Source organism: Macaca fascicularis, chromosome 14 (assembly GCF_037993035.2).
Source record: "Macaca fascicularis isolate 582-1 chromosome 14, T2T-MFA8v1.1".
Lineage (NCBI taxonomy): Eukaryota > Metazoa > Chordata > Mammalia > Primates > Cercopithecidae > Macaca > Macaca fascicularis.
In genome coordinates, this window is record NC_088388.1 from 37,955,994 (window position 1) to 37,980,847 (window position 24,854).

The window sequence follows — 24,854 nt, forward strand, 5'->3', positions numbered from 1 at the left end:
AGGTTGTCTGGGTTGGTGAGTATCCTAGGTGCTGCCACCGTCTCCTTCCTTTTCCCAACTAGTTCTGTAGCTCCATTGTGAGGTGTCTGTAGCTACACCATGGGGTGTCTGTCTTGGTTTGGCTCCTGGGGGGTCTCGGTTGGCTCTCCCTAACTAGTAGAAAGAGTCTTGGTTCAGGACAATTCTCAGTCAAGAAGATTTCAGGGAGATTTCTCAAACAGAGAATAGGAGGATAGTTTGGAAGAGACACTCTGGAATTCTTGGTTAGGAGTCTTGACTTGGAAAGCCTTCTGTCTGTCTTGTCTATATGCGTGTATTTGTATATGTGGAGGGGACCTCTGAAGGAATTGCTGATGCAAGTCCAGCAGGCCTAACTCAGAGAACTCTCATTATCTCTCTAGTCACATTCAGTGAGTCCTGAAAGAAGTTTAACAGCCCTGGATCGGGGTGACTGCTCTTCATCTTGCCCAGAGACCACCCATTGAATTCCTGGATGGAGATCACCATTCCCCACTTTATGCAGATCAAAGACAACAGGAACCAATGGGAAAAAGTTTGAGTCTTGCCAGGTCGATGTTGGGTGCTGAATAAGGTGACCAGTGTCTGTTGCGTTATGTGTATTTTGCTTCCACTGGAATGGAAAATGTTAATTTGGTTCCCCATGCAGCCCGTCAGGCAGCATCTTGCAACATTGAGAAGCTTTTGCCTATGGTTCCATAAAACAGAAAAGGATCATTTTCTTTTGTAATGGGGCTTGGTCCCCCACAGCTATGGCACAGTGAACAGGGCCATCAAACGCTGCTCCATTCTTCTAGAAGCTGCAGAGAAAGGGGACCCAGAAACCTGATATGCTGGCACAAAGGGTAGGAATTCTTACCAGAAAAGTGTCTGGCCTCTCTCTCTCTCTCTCTGTCTCTCCGCATTGTGTGTGTGTGTGTGAATGTGTGTGTCAGTGTGTGCGTGTGTGTGTGTGTGTGTGTGTGTGTGTGTGTGTGTGTGTGTAGGGGGGCAGTGGTAAGCGATAAATGTCACTGTGTGTGTCCTCTGCAAAGGTTTGATGAATAGTAAAAAAGGATTTGTGAGACTAGTCTTAGGCTGTGGCAAATCTGGTGTACTTTGTGCTAAGAATTTGTCTTTCTGTAATGGAGAGAAGGGTGTCACAGAATAGAACATGAGTTTAGGACCCCTATAATCCTGCTTTTCAAGCCAACCTGGTAGGCTGATCAGTTATAAACTTTGCTGTGGGCCCCTGAAACCAATACCAGATGAAGTTTCTGTCTTGTTTTGTGTCTTTAAGAGCTTAACCTTGTGACTATGTAGAGGTACTTTATCTTGGTCCCCACCATCCAGGGGATAGGAATTTGGGGGTTCATATCACAGCCCTAAAAATTATCTTGAGCTGTTAAAAGCCTTTACAAGCTTGAAATCAGCCGCTCTAGACTTCTTCGGGGAAGAGCAGTAGAAACTGCTCAATGCTATGTAGCTCAGTAGCTAAGGTTTTATCTCTTGACAATGGTGGCCCGGGTTCAATTCTTGGCTTTCAGAATGATTCCTTTCTGGTTTGTTATTTGTGTAACTTTGCCATTTATTGAGGTTTGTTTTTGTTTTTGTTTTTCACCCCATAGATAGCTTCTGATTTCCTGTCTTGAATTTTCCTTTCACTGAACTACCTTTGGGGATATTCTAAAACTTGTTTAAAAAAAAAAAAATGCTTACCATCTCCTTAAAACACCTTTTGTATCCATGGTTAAGTTATAACCTTAATTAAAACTTACTAATTTCATGTGGGCCGTTATCTGGGGTAGAATTCAAAGGCCAGAAATATTGGCTGTCCTGACTAGAGTCTGGTAATAAGAGATTTGAAAGAGATTTTCTTTAAACAAAAGAGCTCTATAGTTAAAATTTGCTTAATTAAACATGAATATCCAAGCTATATATATTTAAAAGACCTTTATCTTTTTTCTGTTCACTCTGCATTAAGTACTCTTTCTCTATTGCAATTCCTCTGTCTTGATAAATTGGCTCTGTCTAGGCAGTGGGGAATGTGAACCCATTGGGTGGTTACATTTCCAAAACATTCTGAGAACCAGGTTATAGGACAAAAAGTCATTCTAGAATTTTTCTGCCTTAATAAGAATTGAGAGAGGGGAAAGAAAGAAACCAGTCAGGCAGGCAGTTAGGATGGGTCCTGGATTGAATTCTTAGAAACTTCTTAGAAACAAAAGAACAGCCTCCAGGCACAGATAAGGGAACTTGCACTGGGGACCTTGCCTAAGACATGCCCACAGCTGCACAGATAAGAAAGGCTACACAGGCGACTTGCCCAGACATGCCAGCAGTGGAAAATTTCATCCCCTGACACATGCATAATAAGGGCAACAAAGCAATATGGGTAACTCAAGCTAAGGGCCCACATGCGCCTTAGGAGGATGGGGTGGAGCTACCAGAAACACATGCCTTATGCTAATTAGATGCCCAGACCTCATCAGTTTCCTATAAAAGCCTTTGCATTCAACTGTGAAAAACGGCAACTCACTTCCAGGTCACCTCTCTGCAGCAGAGAGCTTTCTTCATTCACTTATTAAACTTTCACTCCAACCTCACCCTTTGTGTCCACACTACTTAATTCTCTTGGTCTTGGGTGATACCTCACAAGGAAAGACTACTACGTTGTGGTGCATTGGTGAGTCTGTAACAGAATCCTTTCCAAATGTATGGTGTCTTTGAATTTTCAGAACATTTGACATGCATTTATTAATTTAATGCTTAGAACACACCACCACCAATAATAACAATTCCACATCTTATTTTTCAGATGGGGAAACTATGATTAAGAACGATAAAAAGGCTTGTCTTAGGTCAGACAATTAATACAAAGCTGAAGCAAGATTCAAATACAAGTCTTCTGAATTCAAATCCTACCTTCTTGCCCCTTTTTAAACTATTTGTCTGATATTGGCAATTCATGGCAATAAGAGGATGGGTGAAGGGCTCTGGAGGTTTTGGTTACAGTCAGGGAGCATTAGAAAGAACAAGTGTGCTTAGATGAGGCAGGAAAGCCCAGGTACATGATTGAAAAGAATAATTTGCCTAAGTTGCCTAGTTTAAAATCATTTTTAATTTGAAAGGTATTTTTATCTTCATTTACAGATGAGGAAACTAAGATTCAGAATGATTATTCAAAAATCACATAGCTAGTGGCAACCAGGTTTGAAACCAGGTATGTCTGTCTCTAAATATAGTGATAAAAAAGCATGCATTTTGGTTTGAACTCTGCTCTCCACATAGATTTTGGTCCAGCCAGCCCCCTAACCCTGGTGTCCTCATGTGAAATGAGGCTAATAAAAATAACCAATGGTAAGATCTTCTTGTATGTAATAGGTGAGATAATTCCTGTGATGCACTCAATATAGTATCTGTTACATAGGAAATGCTTAGTAAATATTAGCTACTACGATTCTTTGTTAGGGTTGAGTGCGGTAGCTCATGCTTGTAATCCCAGCACTGTGGGAAGCTGATGTGGGGGGGATCACTTGAGGCCAAGAGTTCGAGACCAGCCTGGCCAACATGGCAAAACCCCATCTCTATTAAAAATGCAGAAATTAGCTGGTGTGGTGGTATGCACCTGTAATCCCAGACGCTCAGGATGCTGAGGCATGAGAATCACTTGAACCCAGGAGGCAGAGATTGCAGTGAGCTGAGATCACACTACTACACTCCAGCCTGGGTAACAGAGTGAGACCCTCACACACACACAAGAAAGAAGAGGGAAGGGAAGGGAAGGGGAGGGGAGGAGAGGGGAGGGAAGGGGAGGGGAGGGGAGGGGAGGGGAGGAAGGAAGGAAGGAGAAAACACTATTATTAGGCTTCATTGCTTCTCTTGAGTATCGCCCCTCTACTCCTCAGTGCCTTTCCAGAAAGGTACAAGTAAATGTGAGAAAATGGGAAAAAAATATGGTCAAGTAGAATGGATGTGTATTTGGCTGTCCAGCTCACTGTAACCTCTCTGGTCTATCTTTGATCCTTAGACACAGACTTGGAGGATGCAACACAGTTGATTGAATCAGAGGTGAACACTGACCTAAACAGAAACAATCAGGCTCTTCCTCTTGGGAATTTAAAATTGGGATTAGAAAAGTCTTGCATATTTCTGGAACTATTATATGTAAACCTGAAAAGAATGGGATGGTCATATGCCACCTTGTGAACTGATAGGCAAAGGTAGACAGTCTGCATAGAGAGAGAGAGAATGAAACCAGCCGACAGAGGAAGGCAGGAACCAGAGAAAGTTCACTGCCTCAATCCCTTCTTCCCAAAACCTAGCCATAATCCTTTTCTTGGGTTCTACTTCCATTTCCTCCCTGTGGCTTAAGCTGGCTCAAGGAGTCCCACCTATTGCAGTAGTGTCTGTAGCCTTATAACCGTGCTACTCAGCTCACATCATGCAAGAATCCAAATTTCAAAATCTCCTTTGAGTCACAGGCTTGCTTCTTTAGGAAAGAAGACAAGGAAGCTGCATACCCAAGCACCCAGAGGAACACTTAAGCCAATCTGTGTCTGGGTTGAGGCTGTATGATAAAAATATTTCAGATGATTTGGGCTTTAAGGACACAAGATTATATAAAACACTGCCACCTAAGATTTCAGGGGTTCTGGCCAGCTGTGTGGCTCCTGTCTGTAATCTCAGCACTTTCTGAGGCCAAGGCAGATGGATCGCTTGAGCCCAGGAGTTCAAGACCAGCCTGGGTAATATGACAAAAGCCCACCTCTACATAATATACACAAAATGAGCTGCACATGGTGGCATGCGTCTGTAGTGCCAGCTACTGAGGAGGCTAAGGTGGGAGGACCACTTGAGCCCCGGAGATTGAGGCTGCAGTGAGCCAAGAGTGTGCCGCTTCACTCTGGTGTGGGTGAGAGAGTGAGACCTTACCTTAAAAAAAAAAAAAAAAAGCCAAAAAAACAGATTTCAAGGGTTCCAATTTGACTCCGAGCCACCACGCCATATCCATCACTTAGAGCCAGTCATACCCAATGCAGGCAAGATAGCAAGGGTTGCACAGGGTGTAAAGAGCTCCCTGGGAGAAAACTCAGCCTAAGGGAAGAGGGTACTAGGCAGATAGTCTTGGTGCAAAAGAAAGGCCTTAGTCCTCAAAGGGAAGAAGCAAACCCTAGCTCAGTATTGTATTTCCCAGCCCAGTTCCCCATGGCATCTCCTCTGAATCCTGTGGAGCAATGCAAGGATATATAGAGGCAGAGAGACGTTGTGACAAAAACCAACCAAGCTAAGACTCCCTAAGACATGGCACTACCAGCAGTTTGGTAGCTATGTGAAACATAGACCATGAGAAAGAAATATTCATTCTACCCACCACTGCATGCAACCCCATATGACCTTAAACACCTCTTAGCAGTGGTGTCTGGTGGGAGACCGTGGTACCCAGCAAAAAATAGCTCACAGGGAGCTTTGACAAAACAAGGTAGAAGCCATGTAGAAACCCAGAGGACACAGTGTCTGATACACATGCAGTAACCCCTGTGGGCTCTTGGAAATAATTGGGAAAGGGAAGACTTAAAAAAAAAAAATACCAGAAGTACTGCAAGATCAATTAAGGGTGGTGGGAGGTGGGAGCAGTTAAGCACAGGTTAGAAATGGCAATAACTCATGGGATATAAATATACACTTGGGCAACCATAAAGATTGGGGCCAGATGACCTGAAAGAATTTAATGAGGCTGAAAATTCAGGCCAGTGATGTGAAGTACAGATGGCTGCTGAATTGCCGAACTGAGAGTCATAGAACCTCTTTTCCCTTAATGCAAATGGTAACCTCAGTGATACACAAAGAAGTTTCTCCTATCCTGTTTGAATATCACTGTACACATTCTCATTAGAGACTCAGGGAACAGAGAGGATGCCAGCCAGCATCAGAGATAAACAAGACTCCTCTTGAATTTTCTTAGTATCAAGAATAGTGACTGATAAAACATTAACTCTTTGATACCTGACAGGGCATCGGGTGCCCCGGGTATGCAGAACTGTGAGGGCATCCTATTCATAAAAGGGAAGCAGATTCTGGGAGAGGCCACTGTGGCCAAGTGGGATTTTGTGGTCACACGACTTGGAGTCAAAGAGACCAAACCTCAAATTCTGGTTGTACCATTTACCAACACCATGCGACTTTGAGCAGCTTAATTCGCTTCTCAGGTCTCCAATTTCTCTTTCTGCAAAACTGGATGTTTTGCATGATACGTAAGGGAAATAGTTATCTGAAGCACCTTTTACTTTTCCTGTTATTAACTATGTTAGGCTGTAAGTCTTATAACTCTATTGTTATTTTCCTTCCCGTTCCTTCTGTCAAAACTCAAATGCCCAGGGAACAAGACAGGTAACCTAAGGGAGCATGGGGTCAGGTGGGGACTGGGGCACACAGGACTGCACCTGGCTGACCTAAAGAGGCTTCCCTAGATCCAGCCTACTCTTGTCCATAGAAATGCTAGCCCAGGATTATCAGGTGTGATTTTTCAAGACAAGCCAGAAATCTAGAGTTTCATGTGAAGTCTCCCATTTTAAATGTTGCACCTGATTCAAATTTTTAACAAACACATTAAAAGACAAATCCATAATAGGCTTCAATCAAGCCATGGCAGCTGGCTTGCATCTTCTGGCTCCGTTTTGAGGAAGGAGATAACCATTAGATCCCATCCTCAACCTCTCATCAGAAACCAGCTCAAACTTTCCAAGGCATTGCTGCCTCCCCCCAACAGAGAAGGTCATAATGAAGGAGAAAGAAAGACATGACTCAGGGATGGTTTCTATGGCTCTCTAACAGGGCTCCTTATTATCCACATTGGACCAAGGGCTCTTATGTTCCACCTGCAGTTTCCAGAAGTCCCACGGCATGACACCTCCTCAGCTCCCATCTTCCCACACTAGGACTCAGATGCTATGAGGCTGACATCCCCCCATGCATGAGATTTCATGTTCTAGGATGTGTTCTAACCTCGTGATTCTCCTTTGGGTGGCCGCACTGCTCCAGGAAGAACTGGGCAACAGAGATATCCTTTCTGCAAAACCAAGGAATTGTATTTACAAAGCTTGTTGGAGGATTGATTGATTTTGACATCATCTCTCAGGTTGCTGAAGCTCAAATGAAAAACAAATTATCTTGAGAATCAGGTAAAGGAGGAAATGTCACAGAGAGAGACAGCCACAAACAAATGCAGATGGAGGTCCCTCGCGAGAAACACTGGCAGCAGAGGAAGTCAGCACATTATAAGAAGGTCATGGCCTTGGTGGATTAAAAGGCTATCAAATTCACAAAGAACATGATGATAGTTAAACTCTAGTCCAGCAGAGAGGGAGTGCTCTTCCAAGGGTTTTTTCTTCAAAAATCTGACAATTTTAAAATCTTCTATGGCTAGCACTACAAGCAGAGTGAAAGGAGAAAACTCACATGTGTTAAACACCTACTGTATTCCATGGGTGATGATGTATATATATTCTTTAACTATGAGACATGGCACAAGTTACTTAATCACACTGAAACTCAATTTGCAGCTGTAAAATAAGAATCTATAGTACTTGCCTTGTAGGCTAATTTTAGAAAATAAGACCAAAGTATGGGAAAACCCTTGGTACCGTGCCTGGAAATATTAAGTATTCAGTAGACCATTGCTGTCATTATCTTCTTATCTTAATAATTCCTCACAACAGCCTAGGAGTATTACGTGTATTTCATGATGAAAAGTTAAATGCAGAGAACTTGCTTGTCCAAATTGTTTGCCCAAATTCTTCTGGCTATTAACTCAAGGAGACTGGATTCAAATCTGGATTTGCTCTTTTATATATATATCAAATATATATACATATTTGATAATTTTTTTCTGGTTTAGTGATACTAGCAAGCCTGTGTCCTAAAATATTCTAACCTGAATTATTTTTCTTTTCAAGCAAAATTAAATGAGGCAATGTTTAATATCTGACTAAACCCTCCCAAGGCTCATGGTTCATCATCAATGCCGTCTTCTCCACCATCTCCAACAGCTTCACCCACCTGATGTCCAGGGCCAGACCCTGTACTGCTAGTGTCCCCTCTGCCATGGATCTTGGTTTTGAGGTATCCATTCCAGGCCAGCTCACTGTCATCTAATGCAGGATAACCTCTTGGCTGGGTGTACATCTCTGTGCCAGGTTCCTACTTCTCATTCTTTTGCTACTGTCACTCCATTCCTCAACTGTGTCCCCTATTGCCCATTTTGTTGGCTCCTCCATCCTGACATCTGATTTGGCATCTCTGTCTTGACCTTCCAACATGGTATCAGACTAGTTCTTCTGTCCCTTCCCACTCCTAGGACCTACCAGTCTGCCCTGCTCATCCTTGATCGGGATGAGACGGATACCCTAAGAGACACAACAGAATCAGGTCCTGGGATTGTGTTAGCAGAATGACGGGAGTATGAGATCCACCACATGGCAAGGAACCCCAGGAACCTGCTTTCTTCTTGAAGAGCAACTGAGAACTATTCCCAAGTTATCCTTCACTTTGATGTCTAAACCATACATTTGTCAATTTTAATACTAGAGTCTAGCATTTATTTAATCATTTATTTAATAATAGCCAACTTTGTGAAAGAAAGGCAGATAAAATGAAAAAAAATCTCAGTATTAAGACTGACAACCTGATTTCAGAAATACTAAGCAGTGGTTTGTATGTGCGTGTGTGTGTGTGTGTGTGTGTGTGTGTGTGTGTGTGTGTGTGTGTTTTAAGGAAGCACTATTGGCAATGTATGTGTTAGGATAAAGGAAATGTATTATTACTAGAGTTTGATGAAATTTACGTTTTACTCAGGGTGAATCTTAAAGCAAAAGGTTTATTTATGAGTGAATGAAAGCAAAGTCTCTGTTTATTATTCATTCACAGAATGGCAGGTTAGGTCCTGCAAGAATTGCAGAGGACACAGACTTGAGTAAGCCACAGTAATGCCTTCCTGGACTCACTGTCCATAGGAGAAGATAAACTTGCATATGGAAAATGTCATCATCATGTGTTAAGAAGGGGCCTGAGCCCTTAACCCAGCCTGGAGTCCCAGGGACCCTTTCTTCAAGGCACTACCACTTCAAGTAGCTATTGAAGGATAATAAAAAATATGACATTTACTGAAGACGTACTAAGTGGTAGGCACTTCCATAAGTGCTTTCCACTATTACCATTTGATCCTAACAACTGTTTAATGAGATGAGAATGATCACTATGCCTATTTCCAGATAAGGAAACTGAGGCACAGAGCACTTAAGTAACATGCCTAAAGTCACTCAGCTAGGAAGTAGCAGAGGCAGGACACAAACCTAGGAAGTCTGAGGATTTGAAATTGATCAGAAAGGGAAAGGAGGGAAGACAACATGAGCAAAGACACAGAAGAGTAAAGCAAGGCTGGTGTGAGGGGAACTGTGAGAGTTACACAGTAGACACTGTGGCCATGCCCACATCCCTTAGCTGTGTTCCAGAAAACTCTTTTTGCACTCTTGACCTGAAGGCTTTTCCCTAAACCAAGGCAGGCTGCTCAGCCTTTGCATGGCAGGCTAGATGTGCTGATAATTAGCACATTAGCACATTAGGGTGTGCTGATGGAATTTCATGTATAAACACCCCAGCACCCTTGATCTAAAGGCAGATAACTCTGAAGCATGGGTTTTATGCTGTTTCTCAGCATTGCCCTTCAGGATTAAGCCCAGTGACAGCTGGCTTGATAACATACCTTATATCAGCCACCTCCCTTACTGGTCTTTCCTGCACTTTCCAAATATAAACCTCTTAAACTTGAACCCTTGTCCCTGGGTCAGCTTTTGGAGGAACACAAGCTAATACAAATATATTATACTGTTCCAAAAATATAAAGTAGGAAACTGAAGAGGCATAGCAAAGTCAATATAGCCCAAAGTCTGTCATCAATCCACAGACAGACACTTGTTACCTGCCCAGGACATTGTATGTTTATGAATGCAGAGGACATATGATAATATGTATGATATCACTTCAGGAAGTCTTTAGGAAATCGTCTGTCTGTCCCATCTCCATTTTACATGATCTACCTGAGACCTCAAGTGGGACATGGTTTGTCCAGGGTCTCTTAGCTGGTTAGTTGTAAAGCCCAGATTATTGTTTCCTATACACTAATAGTGAGAGTCCTATTCACTGAGGCAAACTAGAAAGATATTAAGAATAATCTTTGCACCAACTCCACCAACTTTTTCAAATGCATGAAGACTAAGATCTTGAGAAATGCATTTTCAGGCTCTTTCTCTAAAACCAGCATGTGCTAACCAAGCCACCAGAGTTGGCCGGGGCCCGCAGTGCAGAGAAACAGAGAACTATGCTCCTGTTTGCAAATAAACCTGAGTATTGATTCACTAGCCACTTGGTCAACCTAGTCAGTTCACTTCTAGAAAGTGATGATAGAAAAATAACACAGAGATGTACATGTATGTGCACAATACAGCATTGTGTGAAAGAGCAAAACAAGGGAAACCACCTGAGTACCCATCAGTGGAGCAGTAACCAATGTTACAAATAAAACAAGGACACTCTAGGAAGATACCCACACTATACTATGTGGAGAAAAAAAAAAAAGCAAGCTGTAACTACATATATATAGTACAATCCCCTTTTTGCTTAAAAAAGAAAAGCTTATATGTAGAGATTTTTGCTTTATAAGCACAAGAACATTCGGGAAAGAGACTTAGCAAACGGTCAACAGTTTGTGGTGGTATAATTTTTGGAATATTAACTGTATTTGTCCTCCCAGTGTTTCTTCCCCTCCTCCCTTGTAAGCAGATGGCCAGGGCTTTTTTGTGGCCTCTTGCCACAAGGGAGATGTTTGTCATAGGGCCAGAAGCCAAAGTTGTCTGCAAGACACTTCCGATTCTGGTCCCGAATTTTGTAAAACCTAAACCCATTGAGGAGATTATGCTTGGTGTCCTGGAGGAACTGGAGAGAGAAGGGAAGGTGTTTGGAGTGTAAATAGAATCTTAGTCTGAGTTCTGGAGCACTCTGATGAGGAGGAAGACCCTAGGAAGGCTGGCTAGGGATCTGGGAATTCCAAAGTTTCACCAAAGATTCTCCTGGTTTTAAAAGCAGCAGCAGAGGAGCCAGAACCAGAAGAGACCTTGTAGTCTGAGACCATGGACACCTCAGCAGTTCTGTAGAGTAAGTTCAATAGCTGAAGAGACCTTATTAGGGTTTGGTGCTACACAAAACCCTGAGACCCTTGCCCATCCCTGAGGGTGACAATAATATCTGAGACCAAATTCCTAATTACCTAATAGGATAAAGAGAGTTGCTATAGGCTTAGGATTAATTTTATGTAAAAAGTAAAGTGCTATTTTTTTTTTTTTTTGCACATCTGAGTTTGTGGAATAAGATTCATATTTACTACAAGTAATGGAATTGGAGATTCAGAGGGGAGAAAGTCGCTTATCACATTAATGTAATTTTCTGATGGTAGGAATATGGAGAGTTTTAGGTTTTCCCCTTTTTTTCCACCTCCTCTCCCCTCAGTATTTTAAAAATAACATTGTGTGGGATTTTTTTGTTTGATTGTTTTTTGTGTTTCAAACAGGGTCTCGCTCCTGCCCATGCAGGCTAGAGTGCATCTTGGCTCACTGCAGCCTTGACTTCCTGAGCTCAGGTGATCTTCCCACCTCAGCCTCCCGAGTAGCTGGGACTCCAGGTGTGTGCCACCATGCCTGGCTAAATTTTTGTATTTTTATTAGAGACAGGGTCTCGCCATGTTGCCCAGACTGGTCTCAAACTCCTGGGCCTGCCTACCTCAGCCTCCCAAAGTGCTAGAATTATAGGCATGTGCCACCATACCCGGCCTAATAACATTGTTTTTAATGTTCATTAAGTCATCCCACCCTCTCAGTCTTGTGGAAGCCTCTCAAGAGGGACAGAATCAGTTGCAAAAGTACCATTTCTGACCCTGAGACATGGATATTGTTTATTCATTTAAATATCACCTGAAAAACTCACTCATTCAAATGGTCTGTGATGCTTGCATAAACAGGAATGCTTACCTTCCTGGGTCCTGAATTTTTGGTTCTCTTAAACTCTTTGAAATTCTCCTTTCTCAGAAAGGGGCCCTCTTTCTATTTCCCCTCAAAGTTGTGACTTGACCCTCACATCCCTTTCTTCTCCAGGACTCCTTGATAAGATTCTTTTAAAATTTCTTTGGAGGGCGTCCCTTTTAGGAAGAGCAAATGCCTTTGGGGATGGATATGAAAGACAGAAGATATGGTGACAGCTGGGAGCAGCTGCACAGTCTGAAGTGGACTCTGTTGTAAAATACTATAGAAAAGATGACTCAGTGTTTTAAAAAAATGCAATAATTCTAAGCCCCCTGCATGGAAAAAAAAGAAGAGGTTCTTTTCTACACATCAGTTCTTGGGTCCTACCAATCCATCCAGTCTTAGTACCCACTGCTCTCTAACACACAGTCTCCCAACTCTCAGGCTCTCTCCCTCCATTCTCCCCCTCAAAGGCAGAGACCCTGTCTCCTTCGTCTTTGTACAAGCTGCTTCCTCTTCCTGATGGACCACCTGCACTGCACTTCTCATAGCCTAGTCCTATTTATCTCTCCATGATTCGACTTCCTCCTGGGTACAGTCACCTTCTCTGAATCCAGATGTTACATATACACATGTGGACTAGTCAAGAGGGAGAGGAGACAGAGAGGAGATTTTAGGGAATTGGCTTATTCAGTTGTGGGGGCCAGCCAGTCCAAAATCTGTAGGGAAAGCTGGCGGTCTGAAAATTCAGATGAGTTGATGTTTCAGTCAGTGTTGAGTCCCCAATCTGCAGGTCAGGCCAGGCTGGAAATTCTAGTAGGGTTTCTATGCTGCAGTTTTGAGACCAATTTCTTTTTTCTTCAGGAAATCTTAGTCTTTGCTTCTAAGGCCTTCACTTGATTGGATTAGGCCCACCCACAATATATAAAGTAATTGGCTGTACTCAAAATTTACTGACTTAAATCAGTAACAGAGAACAGAATAACAGGATAAGCTTAGGCAGAGACATATTGATTGAAAGTCTTTATATCTGCACAGTTCCTGTGACTGTGAACTTAACCATCCAGGGATAGAAAATGTGGATTTCTCATTCTTTCTGCTACAGCCTCTAGGATTCTTGATGTAGAAATGGCATTTTCACTGGGGGTGAGTTCAACAAGGGGACAGGAAGCAATTACCTGCTAAGCCCTGAGTTATCAACTGTCATAAAGTGCCCATAGGAGTAGATTGTTAAAAGTTGTGATTGAAATGAAATTCATGATTTTTCTCTGGATTTCTTTAAGCCATGCTAAACATAACGGCTTAAATGGTTGGTCAAATGCTAATTTGACCAATGGCTGGTCAAATAGTTGAGGAAATGCTAATTGGGTCATCCTCTCTCCTCTCTACACCCCTGCCTTGAGAAACAGACAGCAGACAGACACCACACACACACAAGCGTGAACGCACGCGCGCGCGCACACACACACACAGAGATATGAATGAATCTTTGTCCCAGTTAACTGAAGGCTGACCAATGAACTTAAACTCAAGTCTGACGTATTAATCTTAGAATATGCCTTCATGGAAGCTCCTGAGGATCTGAGTCAGAGAAAAGAAGGATGCCAAAAGGGGAAGCAAAAGGGACAAACGTATCTGTCTCAGTTTTGCCTCTGCCAGCCTCTAGAGTTAACCACAATAAATAGCACTTAAAAAAGGGTCCCCACTGCAGTTGACAGTGACCATAAGACATAGCCCTGCTTATAGATAGAATATCTCTGGTATGGTAGGGTTGAAACATCTCTTGGTTGTTGTTGATTTTTTCCCTGAAACCTGTCATCTCCGAGACGGATGGTATATGTAATATTTTAATATTTAATATAAAACACATACAAGTAGTACTTCATCTGCCTGTATCATGTTCCTAGAAGTATATTTAGAATTTTAAGCTGTTCCAACTATTATACATTTTGCCAAATTTTAGTCATTGAGGGAGCTGTGTTTAAACATCTGTTGACTGCAGATGTTAAGTAGTGTGAAACATTCTTTTAAGATGCCAAAATGCAATTAAAATCATAATATTTTTCCTAGTAACAAATCATGCTAATCAGTGAAAATTTAGAAAGATAAAACTCAATGAACACTGAATGGTAATAATTCTCTAAATAATCAGCTGTGGCTTATGGCAGGGGAGAACTAACTTTTAACTAAATTATGTTAAATCAATGCCAATTTTCTCAGCTCTTGAAAAGTGTTCTCTTTTTTCCTTCAAGCCAGGCAATGGTCAGGTGGAGTAAAACATAAGGAAGAGCATCTTTTTGGTTCAAAGGGTGAAAAAAATTCGGTAACACACTTTCCTTACATCTAGCTGGGCCATTGAACCAGAATATGCCAGTGTTTAAAACACTGAAATGCCAGCTCTTCTCTTTTTTTTTTTTTTTTTTGACACAGAGTCTCGCTCTGTCGCCCAGGCTGGAGTGCAGTGGCCGGATCTCAGCTCACTGCAAGCTCCGCCTCCCGGGTTCATGCCATTCTCCTGCCTCAGCCTCCTGAGTAGCTGGGACTACAGGCGCCCACCACCTCGCCCGGCTAATTTTTTGTATTTTTTAGTAGAGACGGGGTTTCACCGTGTTAGCCAGCATGGTCTTGATCTCCTTACCTCGTGATCCGCCCATCTCGGCCTCCCAAAGTGCTGGGATTACAGGCTTGAGTCACCGCGCCCAGCCTACCAGCTCTTCTCTTAAAGGACAACATGGAAGTGTCTGATTTCTGCCTGGGCTGAGGATTCAGAAGAAGATGTGTGGAACACAGCCTGGACATGCCCCAACCTGGCTGATGAATTCCACCGCAAGTAGTGGAAGAAACACACCTACAACATGAGCAGAGAAGATTTTTCTTCTGTACTGCCAGGACTCGAAGCTGCTTTGTTTTTTGGTTGTTGGGTGGGGAAGGAGGAACAATAGTGTAGCTTCCAGAAGACAGAAGAGAGTTATTTCTTGAGTGTGAATTAAGCAGTACCAAGAGACCTCAAACTAGCTCTCTCTCCTGATAGAAATTTTACTGTTAAGAGTTTTTCTTTAGGTTTAAAACCTTGAAAGCTCCATAATGCTCCTGAGTAGAACAATAAAGCCATTAGTAGTCAATGGCTTTCTTTAATATTTTTCTTCCATTTCAATTTTAGTTCTAATTTTATCTGACTCCTAAAAACACGTTTCATATTCTCATGAAGACTGGGCCCATATGTGTAAACGGTTCAAACATCTTAATTTGTTGACTGAACTAGTCTAAATAGTCAAATTTTTTTTCAGGCAAAAGTGAATTTCATCAAATTCGTTGACCCACCATTTCTTAAATTCATCATTGATTGATTATCTGTTATGTGCCAATCCCTGTACAAGTTCCTAGGGCAACAGAGGTGAAAATCCATAATCTCTGTTTCCAGGACTCTATCAGTTTGATAGGGACACAGGCACATAAGCAGACAATCATAATGCAGTGGTAGTAGGGATATGCCATGCTCATCCAGGCAGTGTATTGATGACCATGTCCTTGAGTTACCAAGTACATTGAAAAAGGTGTAACAAGAGATGCTAAATTAGCAGGTAGTACTTATATGAAGTTCTACTGTGTCTACTCCTGTGCCAGGTGTTTGGGTTGGGAATGGGTATTGGGTAAGAGGAGATAGAAGTTGGAAAGGCAGAAAACACCAACTCAGCTGATATGGTTGGGATGTTTGTCTCCTTTAAATCTCATGTTGAAATGTAATCCCGTGTTAGAGATAGAGCCTAGTGAAAGGTATTGGATGAGGGGAGTGGATCCTTCATGAATGGCTTAGTGCCATCCCCTTGGTGATGAGTGAGTTCTCACTCTGTTAGTTTACACAAGATCCAGTTACTTAAAAGGGTGTGGTACCTTCCCCTCTCTCTTACTCCCTCTCACCATGTGACATGTTGGCTCCCCTTCCCCTCCATCATGACTGTAAGCTTCCTGAAGCCCTTTCCAAAAGCAGAAACCGGCACCATGCTTCATGTACAGTCTGCAGAACCATAAGCCAATTCAACCTCTTTCCTTCATAAAGTACACAGCTTCAGATATTTCTTTGTAACAAAGCAAAAACTGGCTAACACATTACCCATTAAAGAGTTTACAATTTACTTAGAGGAAATAAGATGGAAGTGTAGGGAGTTATTAGAAAGCAAGATAACCTACAAATCTGTAAAGTATAAGCATCAAATTTTGTGGACAAAGAGTATGATGTAGGTATTGAGAAAAGAAAAAGTGGGACATAGGGTGGAACAGTCTCAGAAAAGTCCTCCCAAAGGTTACAGGTAAGAGAAAGACATGGAAGGACTGGTCCAACTTACATTGGTAGAAGCAGAGGACCTAGGCCTAGGTTGTTTTTTTGTTGTTGTTTTTGTTTTTGTTTTTTTGAGACAAAGTCTCTCTCTTGTGCCCCAGGCTGGAGTGCAATTGCGTGATCTTGGCTCACTGCAACCTCTGCCTCCTGGGTTCAAGCGATTCTCCTGCCTCAGCCTCCCAAGTAGCTGGGATTATAGGCGCGTGCCACTACGTCCAGCTAATTTTTGTATTTTTAGTAGAGACGGGGTTTCACCATGTTGGCCAGGCTGCTCTTGAACTCCTGACATCAGGTGATCGGCCCACCTCGGCCTCCCAAAGTTCTGGGACAACAGGCATGAGCCACCGTGAGTGGCCGGGCCTAGGTCTTCTAAGCAGCGGAAATGGCAGAGGCAAGTGTCCAGAGCTGGGAATAAAGGGATGTTATGTGGGTATCATAGGGATGGGGACAAGGGACTTCAAAATAAGACACCAACCAGTCTAAAGTTGAGTTTGTGTAGGATTTTTTACTCATCTATTATTGAGGGCCATGCACCGAACTACATACTGTGGATAAGGAATTAATAAATTCCTGCTATCTTGAAGTTTATAATCTAGTCCTAAAAAGAAATTTATCAGAGAGATTTCTCTGAGCCTTAGTGTGTTGGGGTCTATGCCTTTTCATTTTATCCTTCAAATACTGTCTACTCAATGAAAGTTACCTGGCCTGTTCAGCCAAAGTAATTTATAAAGGCAATAATAGCTAATATTATTAAGAGTCTCCTAGACCAGTATACTGTACTAAGTACTTTGCATGCCTTATTCATAATAAGTTAACGTCTTTACAAAGATTACATAGTGTAATCTTTACACCAAATTTGCAAGGGTGTACTACTATTATCCCCATTGTCTCTATGAGAAAGCTGAGGCTCTGCAAGGTTAAATGATTTCCCCAAGGTTCTCTTTAACTTTGTAGGGGAAGATGGAGGATGCTTAGAGAGTGGTATGATCAACATTGTGTGCCTCCTGATGTGGTACAATGTGTAGCACATAGCACCACTTTTGAAGTACTGCATGCTTGCCAAAAGAAAAATTGAACATAAACTTTCAAGTTTATTGAAAATGGAGGGTCCAGGAGTAGTGACTCATGTCTATAATCCCAGAACTTTGGGAGGCCAAGGCAGGCAGATCACTTGGGCCAGGAGTTCAAGAGCAGCCTAGCCAACATGGTGAAACCCTGTCTCTACTAAAAATACAAAAATTAGCTGGGCATGGTGGCTCATGCCTGTAATTCTAGATACTTGGGAGGCTGAGACAGAAACACTTGAGCCTGGGAGGTGGAGGCTGCAGTGAGGTGAGATCGCTCTATTGCACTCCAGTCTGGGCAATAGAGCGAGACTCTGTCTCAAAAAAAGAAAAAAAAAAGTAAGAAAAGAAAATGGAGGGATAAATGATTAAGATAAATGATACCACAAAGAAGTAAACAGAAAAATTTAGAATTTTGGAGTGCAGGGACTCCAGGACAACTGACCGAATTTCTTCAACATGTCAAATATATGTGTGTTTGTGTGTGTTTATTCTATAAATACAATAAAAATATTTTTATATAAAAGTACATTATATATAAAAGAAAATTTGTTTGGATTTGATTAATGTAATGTTTACAGTTATGGTAACGGTTATGCTAATGTAATGTAATGTTGGGCCTTGTTTAGCTCCTGATTTGAACAAACTAATTTTTAAAAAGGCATTTTTTTAGTAAGTAGGAAAATTTGAATATTGGCTGGTTATTGGAGGCTACAAGGAAATCTTCTCAATTTTCTTGGGTGTGACCATGGTACTGTAGTTATGGGGAAAAAATGCTAATATTATTTAGAGATATGTACAAATGTGTTGGGAAGTGACATCAAATGTGGGATTTGCTTAAAAATATTTAGCAACAATAACTACAACAGAAAAGAATAAGTGATGCAAACATGACGAATGCTTGCTAACTGTTAAAGCTAGGTGATGACTATATAGAGTATCATTGTATTAGTCTCTCAATCTTCCTGTGTTTGAAATTGTTTTAAATAAAGATTCATTTAAAATGCATGGCTTAAAATAGCCAATGAGGCTGAAAACAGATTCTCTTGTACCACTGAGCCCAGTTCTTTGCACACAGTAGGTGCGTAATAGGTGCATCATGAATTACTAGAATTGGAGCATGGAAAACAGCTACAGGATGAATGAAAATCACCCTGTCCTCCTAAACATACAATCACAGCAGTGTGGGCTCCAGACAGAAAACCTCTCTTCTTTTTGGGTATGTTTATGCTGCATGTTGGTTTTTTTTTTTTTTTTTTTTTTTTTGGTGGAATCTTCTCATCTCTTTTGGCTTTCAAAGCTTCCTTTAATGTTAATCTTGATCAAAATTCAATAGATAAAATTTTAAATGTGAGGAGGTAGAAGGGCCTTTGCAGTGTGGTTCACCTAGTAAGTGTGACTTGCTTGACTATAGAGAGCTTTGAATACAGGCTGACATTGGCCTTGTCTCCGAAAATAGCAAACTGCAGCCACAACTTAAACACAGACATGATGAAATCAATGTTTTAAGGAGATCAGTTTCCAGCTTCTCTGTCCAACATACCTCCAAATCTGCCTTTCACAAAAGCATTTCTCTTGTACTAGGATATACAACCACTTCCAAACCGTGACTGCAGAGGAATGAGGGCTCCCACAGGCTGAAAGACACTACCAGAACTAATCTATTGCTTTGAACATGACCAGGGTATTTTTCCATATCGAATCCATGAGGGATATAAAAAATGACGTCAGCAAATATTCTTCCGGAAACTGATTTATTAGACCAAATATGAAATTACTGGTGCTTTTCCAAGGGGAAACAAGATTGAAAGCTCCTGCCTATAGCCTGTTTATATTAAGACATTTGTGTCTCAATTCCAGAAGCTGGCAATTAAACTCCCAGAAATAAACTGGCACCAAGTCCCATGAATGAAATGACTATGAATCATTTCATTTTTGAAAATAAAACAAAGATGTGACTTAACAGGTGATGAGTTGGGTGGATGTGCAATATTTCCACAAACACTCAGCCATAATACGTGCTCATATTATTGGTATGATTCGGAACTCTTTAAACATTTCTATATCTGAGTCTTATGAGAGAGAAGAAACCCAGCATGTCTGTTTAAACAAGCTTAGCAAATTATTTTTGTGGAAGTCTGTCTTTCAGTGTTTCTGATGAGGTGATGTGTAGTTTTAGGGCATGGAATGTCTCACCATAGTCAGGACATCCTATTAGAAACAAGTGTCTGCTTGTGAATTGTCCCCTCACCTAAATGAGAAATGAGGAGAGGACCAGAATTAACAATCACTCTTTTTTTTTGTTTTTCTTGTCGCGATGGAGTCTCACTATGTCGTTCAGGCTGGTCTCAAACTCCTGGTCTCAAACAATCCTTCCACCTCAGCCTCCCAACGTGCTGGAATTACGGGCATGTGCCACTGCGCCTAACAGTCCCTTCCTGACTCTCTTCTTTTACAAATCCAGAAGCCCATTTCTCCATCACTTTGAGCATAGAAAGCTGTGCTGTGATATACACTAACCATTAGCCACATGTGACTATGTAACCTTAAATCAATTAAATCAAATTAAATTTAAAATTCAGGCTCTCAGTGCACTAATCACATTTCAAGTGTTCGACAGTCACATGTGGCTAGGGCTACCATATTGAACAGCCAAGATTTAGAACATTTTCATTGCTCCAGAGAAAAGTGGGCTATTGACATAGTCCCCATTTCTTCATTTTTTTTAAGTCAGAAGAGAAGTATTTGTCCTATATCTCTCATAGAAAGATATAATAGGATCAGTAAGAATATACCTGGAATTAGTTTCTCTAAAACTCATCCTGAAACTCTGTAGTCTCAGTTTAAATCATATAAAATTTTGACTCAATAAATCTTGAAATATTCAGTAAGAATGGCCAAACAGAAAAAATTCTGGAGTCTACTTGAATAGCTAATTGGATTTTTGATATTTGGTATAAAATAGCATTTAATTACATCTCATTTGAAATGAACAGAATGCATTATATGCATGTATATATTTGGAATACTGATTGGAAAAGGCCAGGCATGATGAAGACATGTTTGTGTAATACTTATCTTTTATCCTGTGTCTTGTCCTTAAGGAAAAGAAGACATCAAACAGGACACAAAGTAGCAAATGGGAGTTTCTTCTTAAATGTTATGTGAATGACTCACTTGTTAGGCAAGTGAGATGATTAAGGACAGGAGGAGAAGACAGCAAAAGAGCTGGAAGTAAAGTCACTTCCAAAGCTCTAGAGTTGGTAGTTCGTGTCTATTTCCAGGAATACTTCTAAATCTAATGAAATGATTTGAATGCAATGCTTTATCCGAAAATAAAAGCAATGTTAGATTATGCAGCACCTGTCAGCCAGTGAAGATTAATGAAAAAAAGCACTGCTGTGGAGAAAAAATATCCACCGTTATTTATTCAAAAAAGAATGGAGCATCCACCAGTACTAATCATTGTGTTAGGTGTTCAGAGTATGTTAAGAGAAATAAGCATTCAAGAGATAATAGAATGGATAATTAATTACAACTGAAATAAATATTGCAAAGGAAAAGTAAAGGGTCCCATAAAAGCACATAACAGGAGGACCAAAGCTTTTGAGAGTCAGAGGTTTTTCTAAAGAAATTACATTCAAGGAAACACCTAAAAGAGAAGTAGAGTTTGTGAAGAGGTGGAGAAAGAGCATTTTGGGTGGAGGACAAGTGTATGGAATTTCTAAAACAGGAAACAGCATTAGGCCTTTGTTGTGTGGTAAGGCATAGCAAGCAAGAAAAAGGAGACTGTGACACAAGACTGGGACATCTGCTCATGCAGAATCTTATAGACCATGATCAGTCAATAAACTAATGAATGAAACATTCCTTGATATTAAATATTGCTAGTTTGTGTTTTTATGAACAGTTATAATTCACAGAAGAAGACATAAGTATGCAGAAGTGTATGGTATAGAATGTTACTTAGTTATCCAAATCTATGAAAAGAAAGATTTCCAGATGGAAAGAGACAGTGTTTTCAAAGTTGTGGAGGTAAGAAAGAATATGGTGTTTTCTAGAAATAGTAAGGGGAAGGACAAGAGAAAAGTTAAATTGTAGATGAGGCCAGATTGTCGAAAATTTCAAATGACAGGATAGGGTGAATGAATGTCACCTGTTATGCACCCAGGACTCAGACAACTTTCAGTAAAGAAGGGGCAAAGTGAGAGCTGTTTTAGGATAATAGATCAAGTGGTGGTGAATGGTTAGGGAGAATAAAATTTAAATGGATATGAGAGTTTGGGTTTGATGTTGTGGCCAAAAGCAAGTTATGTTAGATTCTTAAAGTGGTCATAAAACCTTAATGAGGAAAATAATTCAGTAGGTAGGTAGAATAAAACTGTTGCAACAATGAAGTAAGGAAGAGTTAAGAGTGACAGTTGGGAGGGAGGGGGTACTGGGGGGTGGATATAAAAGCCAGTGAGAATGACTGGATTCCTAGCCTTCATTTTCCTCTTCCTCTACTAACAGCAGCCAAATTTCCTTTTGGAGACCTACCCACCCACCTCAGCTTCATGGTAATTAGTATTGAGTGATGAATTTGGTATTTAGTAGTTAGATATTTAGAAATTGGTTCAGGAATTTACAGGTGACCCTATTTGGGCAAATAAGAAACAGACATTTGCTGAGGTTTCTCTGGGAAAGAAATTTCTTCATGGTTTCCCAGGAGCTATCAGGGGTGATGGTCTTTCTCCCTCTGAAGAGTGGAAGGTTAAGGATGTGAAGGCTGTAAGAGCTGCAGCGTTTTAATACAGGGATGAGGAAGCAGAACACGAATGAGCCTATCAAAGTGGGGAGAGTAGAGGGAAAGGGATCACAGAGAAACTGTTTCAATTCCCTGATGACACTGAGAACCTCTGACTCAACCTCTGCACTCCAGTTATAACTCAGTACATTTCCCTTCTTTATACAGGTCAGTTTGTGCAGTTTTCTGTAACTTGATACCACTATGATTTAATGACACAGGGAGAACAGATTAAAATGAGTTAATCTTTAAAAATAGAAAACTGATGAGAAATTATTGCCAGGCAGGATTAACTTTGTCCCAACTATTTGATAATATGAGAATTGGCTTTATAATCAAAAGTAGAAGGAAGAAATAAAATGAAAAAGATTATCATCTATAAGTGATACAGCAGCACATGGTATTAAAACCAAAGATCTCAGGTCTGGCCATGTGCTGCTGCTTTCCCCCTCCCCCCGCGCCTCCCCCTGCCCCACCGCCAGAGTTGTTGCTTGCAATAAAGAACCATGACTGAAAAATGCTCCCTGAAAAGTGAAATCCAAAAATTTAAAGAAGAATATTTTAAACCACTGGGAATTGCTATTAACATTTAGGAATCTATCTTTCCAGCCATTTTTTTACATACGCAAATTTGTTTTTAAAAGAATGGGATCCTGATGCTTACGCTGTATTACAATCTGAGTTTTTTACATAACAATTTATAATAGACATATTTCCACATCAATCAATGAAGATTTATATTATCTTCTTACTAGCAGTTTCATATTTATGTCTTTATAAAGAATATCGGCAGAGTGGTAAAGGGAAGGGGTTTTAAAAGCCAAAGTGCATGCTCAGATATTGGCTCTGCCTCTTGTCTCTCAAATACTCTGTGGTTCCTCATTTCTGTTTCACAGCTTAAATGAAGTTACCTCTACAGTCCTGAGCACAATGCCTGGCACAGGGAATGAGGGTTACTATCATCATTTTTTTAATTTCTAATATAGGGTATGCTGCAGGGGACAAAAGTGAGGAGATTTCATAAAAGATATGTATGAGGTACGGAGATAGAATAAAATTGGGCCCTATCTACACAATACACAGTACATGACAGAAAAAAAAATCAGTAAGATAAGTAACAAGAAATAACCAGAAATGACCATATGTTTTCATATAAAAATTACATTACTGATTTGAGGGTCAAATAATTTTTATAGCATAATTGATATAAAATTTGAGTGATGAGATTATTAAAACAAATGAACCCGTATGCCCCCCTATTTGATTTCTTCCCACTTTCTACAAATTAAAATGAACAGAAACATGAGTGGAGTTTATGGTCTTTATGAAAAAGTGATTTTCTCTGTGTCCTTAGGCAAAATGCCTTCAATTGACACAGGCTCCATCTGTACTCCAGGCAAAACTGCACGTTCTTCCTTTTTTAAATGTGTGTTTTTAAAATACCATTTGGCACCTACCCTACAAAGCTTAAAAATTAGATTTTGAAAAAAAAAAAACACCCAAAATGTTGCCTCTCATATAGAGGCAAGCAAATTGGATTCATGTAAATGATCCTTAAGAAATGTCTTTAAGTCTGTATTCCAACAATTGCATTTTTTAAAATACACATTGATTTGCTTTTAAAATTTAGCCTCCTCATTTTTTTCTCCTGTATTAGAAAAGAATCTGCATTATGTAAGTATATCTTGCATTGAGAAACTTAGTAAATAAAAACTCTTATCTGCATCGTAGAAAAATTAGGGAGTCATTATTTACCCTTTAAGATGATTTTCAAAAATAATTCAAAGTAAAATCCCTTTAAAGAGAACACTTGCCAGGGGAACTAAAAATATGATTTTAATTTAATACAACTTTTCTGAAACTCATCTACTATGTATAGTAACAAAACAATGAACATGAAAAAGTTGATTATATATCCTCCATTATATTCCCAACAGGATATGTATTTCTGTAAATATTTTCAGCTAAAAGAGATGGAAGTATCTCTAGCATGGATAGCCCTGGTGATTCAAGAAGCTGACCGCATCCAGTGCAGACTGGTGAGACAGTAGTAATAGGGGTCAGTCTTGCTTTGGAATATTTTATTAGTGTATTAGTGTTCTTTTCCCTATCACATATTGAGTATTTACATTCTAAAACTTCCATTCTGTGAATTATTCTATAAATAGTGTTGTTTTGTGTTTACTGGATGGCTGTGAAAAAATAAAGCAGGATCCCTACCACATCCTTTACTATATCAAAATTAAGTCTGTATGGATCAAAGATCTTAGTGTAAAAAACATTAGTCTCCAAAGGCACTGCCCAAATAAACAAAGCAACCCCCCCCAAACAAACAAACAAACAAACAAAAAGATACCATAGACTTCTATTTCAGCAACATGAAAGACTAGGTTTTTGGAGACTTCCTCATGGTTCAGAACATCTACAAGTTTGAATTAAATTTTTTAAAAATTTAATGCATGAATGAGCTTTCAGGAGATTAAAGGGAATTCCCAAAGCCCTTGAGGCCAGAATCAACAATAAGGAGGAATAATCTAGTACTAAAATTCCTTACTCCTGGAAGCAAAAGCCTTGGTTTTATTGGGGCAGACATGAGATGTGAG

At 40.4% G+C, this 24,854-nt stretch overlaps 2 long non-coding RNA genes across 7 annotated transcripts in view; one reads left to right on the top strand and one right to left on the bottom strand.

The window, feature by feature from the left end:
* LOC123568769 (uncharacterized) overlaps nucleotides 1–24,854 on the bottom strand; it is a 171,216-nt gene that overhangs the window by 42,231 nt on the left and 104,131 nt on the right. The window lies entirely within an intron of this gene.
* LOC135967245 (uncharacterized) lies at nucleotides 8,352–15,260 on the top strand. The gene is made up of 3 exons (XR_010581246.1): nucleotides 8,352–8,549; nucleotides 14,318–14,388; nucleotides 14,791–15,260. It is a non-coding gene; the product is annotated as an uncharacterized lncRNA (long non-coding RNA).